The sequence below is a fragment of the Lactuca saligna genome, chromosome 3, assembly GCF_052625555.1.
Source record: "Lactuca saligna cultivar CGN05327 chromosome 3, ASM5262555v1, whole genome shotgun sequence".
NCBI classification, from domain to species: domain Eukaryota; kingdom Viridiplantae; phylum Streptophyta; class Magnoliopsida; order Asterales; family Asteraceae; genus Lactuca; species Lactuca saligna.
Window position 1 is genome coordinate 230,251,724 of NC_136419.1, and position 4,007 is coordinate 230,255,730.

General features: G+C 35.2%; 1 pseudogene across 2 annotated transcripts; it reads left to right on the plus strand.

Moving 5' to 3' along the window:
• The first annotated feature begins 580 nt into the window (after positions 1–580).
• LOC145037913 (transcription factor MTB1 pseudogene) lies at positions 581–2,802 on the plus strand (annotated as a pseudogene). Of its 2 annotated transcripts, XR_013679033.1 has the most exons (3): positions 581–701; positions 811–888; positions 1,006–2,802. The product of XR_013679033.1 is annotated as a transcription factor MTB1 pseudogene, transcript variant X2 (transcript). The 2 variants fall into 2 exon arrangements; XR_013679032.1 differs by having other exon boundaries at positions 811–2,802.
• The last annotated feature ends 1,205 nt before the right edge of the window (positions 2,803–4,007 follow it).

Sequence of the window (4,007 nt, forward strand, 5' to 3'; positions counted from 1 at the left end):
ATAAAAAAAATAAATCAAAATTAAAACTTTTAAATGTGAGGAAAAGAAATAACACTATGTTATACACAAATAAATCTTCACATTAACATCATGGCTAAAAAAATCATACAGGTGAACATAAAAAACCGCAACATATGTTTGATTTTCTTTAAAACAGACACCGAATTAGTATAAACCGAAACCGCACTCAAAAACCTCAAAAACCGAACCATTGAAAAACCGCACCCAACGGTTTCTAGAATTTAAAAACCACACCTTACGGTTTGTGGTACGGTTTGACCCTAAAATCGCATCAAACCACACCTTGTTCACCCTATGAAATTAGTTATTTGAAATATATATTTTTATTTATGTAAAATAATTTATGTCAGCAACTTGAACAGCATTGAATTTTTTAAAATTGTTTTGGTGAAAATGTCCATAACTAACTATAGCACACAACAAAAACATTGTTTTAACAATGACCTTGAGAAATGAATAGATCTTAGCCCTAGGGATTTTAACCTAACCATGGTTAACTCCCTCCACCCCCCTCTAACTTCGTGCCACGGGTTTTATACACGCGCAGTTCGGATTTAGGAACGAAAACCACAACCCAAACACCTCTCTCTCTCTCTCTCTCTCTCTCTCTCTCTCTCTAAAACCCAACAATTTCTTACGAAGTGAGGATTGTGATTATCAGTTTTATTCTCTGAAACAAGGTATGTGTTTCAATTGCTGTGTTCTATTCTTTTTATATGTTTACTATATGAATCTTTATGTTCAAAATCTTACGTTGTTTGTGCGTGTGTTTCTTTGTTATTGATGAAGGATTTCCGATTCAGAGCATGGAGATCTGAAATTGGGAGGCAGTTCCAATTGAAGTGTGTGGAAAATCGATTGATTTCAGTATAGATAGTTCTGATGATTGTTGGATATTTTTGTTGCTATACGGAAAGTCTTTTCGTCTGAAATTCGTAAATTTGGTCCTTTTTTTTTTTTTTTTGTTTGCTTTCGGGTATTTAGGGGAAGCTTTTGCATGAAACATAAGGCGAATATGGGTGGTGGAAATTTCAATGATGAAGAGAAAGCGATTGTTGCGGCTGTGTTAGGAACTAGAGCATTCGATTACCTGATTGCGAGTTCCGCCGGGAATGAATGTTCATTAACTTCATCAGCAAACGATGATAATTTACAAAACAAGCTCTCAGATCTCGTAGATAACCCTAATTCCGGTAATTTCAGTTGGAATTACGCTATTTTTTGGCAAATCTCCCGTTCAAAGTCCGGCGATTTGGTTCTAGTTTGGGGGGATGGGTCTTGTAGGGAGCCTAGAGAAGGAGAAGAGTTTGAAATCGCTCGAATTTTAAGCATCCGATTAGAAGACGAAAACCAACAGAGAATTAAGAAAAGAGTCCTTCAAAATCTGCATGTTTTGTTCGGCGGATTAGATGAAGATAATTACGCTTTTGGATTAGACAGAGTTACAGATACCGAGATGTTCTTCCTCATCTCCATGTATTTCTCCTTCCCACAAGGACAAGGAGGCCCCGGCAAATGTTTTTCTTCCGGCAACCACTTATGGTACTCCGATGCTTTACGATCCACCTCCGATTACTGTTTCCGATCAAATCTCTCAAAATCTGCAGGCATTCAGACTGTCGTCTTAATTCCAACAGACGTTGGGGTGCTTGAAGTTGGATCGATTCGTTCCATACCTGAAAACATCGAGCTCTTACATTCCGTCAGATCATCCTTCTCCTCAAATTCAAACAGCTCTCTAGTGTCTCCATTGTTATCAAAGCTTTTCAACCAGGACATGGGATTGAGTTTGCGGCAGCCTCAATTTAGAGAAAAACTCACAGTCAGGAAACCTGAAAACCATCAACCATTCCCAAAAACCGAGAATCCACAAATCCTGATTTCAAATTCAAGAAACAGAATAACAGGTTCGAATTGGGCGCAATTCAGCACCCTTCAAAACCCAGCAACAGAAATGCAAATCGACTTCACAGCCACAGCCACAGGTGCAGTGTCTCGACCTGTTAGCGGTGATTCCGAGATTTCAGATGTTGAAGCTTCGGGCAGGGAAGAAATGGCTATCACCGCCCGAACAGATGATAAACGGCCTAGAAAACGTGGCCGGAAACCAGCAAACGGAAGAGAAGAACCGTTGAATCATGTAGAAGCGGAAAGACAGAGGAGAGAGAAACTGAACCAGAGATTCTATGCTTTACGAGCTGTTGTCCCTAATATTTCAAAAATGGATAAAGCTTCGTTATTAGGAGATGCAATTGCTTACATAACGGATCTTCAAAAGAAGCTAAGAGAGATGGAATCTGAAAGAAGCAGCACATCATCCATGGATACACCCAACAACAGTGTCTCAAATCTACAGAAAATTGAAATTGAAGCAGGTGAAGATGAAGTAACAGTAAGAGTGACGTGTCCTTTAGATACGCATCCGATGTCTAAAGTGATTCAAGGATTCAAAGAAGCGGGGATTAGGGTTCTTGAATCGAAGATGGGTGCAGGGAATGATAAAGTGTTTCATGTGTTTGTGGTAAAGTCTGAGGGATCTGAAGAACTGACAAAGGAGAAGTTGATGGCTGTGTTTTCTAAGGAATCAACTTCTTCTTTACATTAGTAATTGGGATAGAAATGTTAAAGGTATAAAAATAGAAAGTTTTGTATGAGATTAGTGGGTTATTTGATTTTTACTTGTTTAAGTTTGATATGTAGTGCAGGGAAACAATTTAGGCTGATTATCTTCCTTATACTTTTTTCGTTTTAATGATATACAAATATTTCAAACTTATTAAATATGTTGATTGTTTTTTAATGCGACTTAAGATAATTATAATGTGTTAGTTTGAAAATGAACTGATGTTAGGGACAATCGAGGTTGAGTGAAAGCTCAAGTCATGGTCACTTACGAATCTTGTTCAAACGGTCAGGATTTTACCTAAAATCGTTTTATGTTTTTTAAGACCGTAATCATAAGATCGGATCGGACTCAAAAAATCCTATCAAAATGTACTTATACTCAAATCTGCTTGTAAGTGTGATGTATACATTATAAATTGATGTTGACCAAAACGTTAATAGTGAAATTAATTTTAACTTAGGGTGTGTTTGGGATGGCTTTTTGAACATAAAAGTCATTTTTGTTAAAGAACTTTGTGTAAAAGATGGTGTTTAAAATGTGTTTGGTTTGTCTTTTATGATTTTTAAGTGATAAAAGCTAAAAGTCACAAAAAGATAGGAATTCCTATCTTTTTTCCAGCTAATTTTTTCTTGTTACTAAAAGATGGTTTTAAAAGATCTTTTTAAATTGCCAAACAACTTTTGGTAATTTTTAACTTTTTGGAAAAGTTAAAAGTCAAAAAGATAATTAAAAAGAAATGTCAAACACCCTCTTATTACACGTGAACTATAATTTTTGTTGTTGCAAACTATAAATATTAAGAAGAAAACATTTAATTAAGAAAAAAAAAGATCATTCTTTTTCATATACAACCAAAAGCATGAGATCACAAAGGAATTATTATAAGTGTGTCTTGTACAATTCGAGATGAACCGATGAAATTATGATGTTTTACGGGACTTCTTACAAATTGACATGCTTGATTTCAGGTTGAAATTATGAATTTTTGAGACTTAACTATATAATAAAACAAAAAAGGTGTGATTGGGATCATTTTTCACTTCAAAGATCTTAAAATCCTAAGATTTTAAGATCAAAATTGGGATATTAACAACCAGACGTCTATTTAGGCTCTCTTTGTTACATATGTTAACCACTAACAAAAAAAAAACGGGTCTTGGACTAGTCCCAAAAATGAGACCTGGACCATTGCAATAGTTCGAGATCGATTCGAGATCAGTCTAAAAAAAGACTAGAAGCCAAAGTTCATATGAATACTATTTTTGTGTTATTTACACATTTGTTAATCACACATTACCAAACTATTTTTAATTAAATTTTAATGTATCTTTTTTAGTAAATCTTAGTATCATTTTAGTGT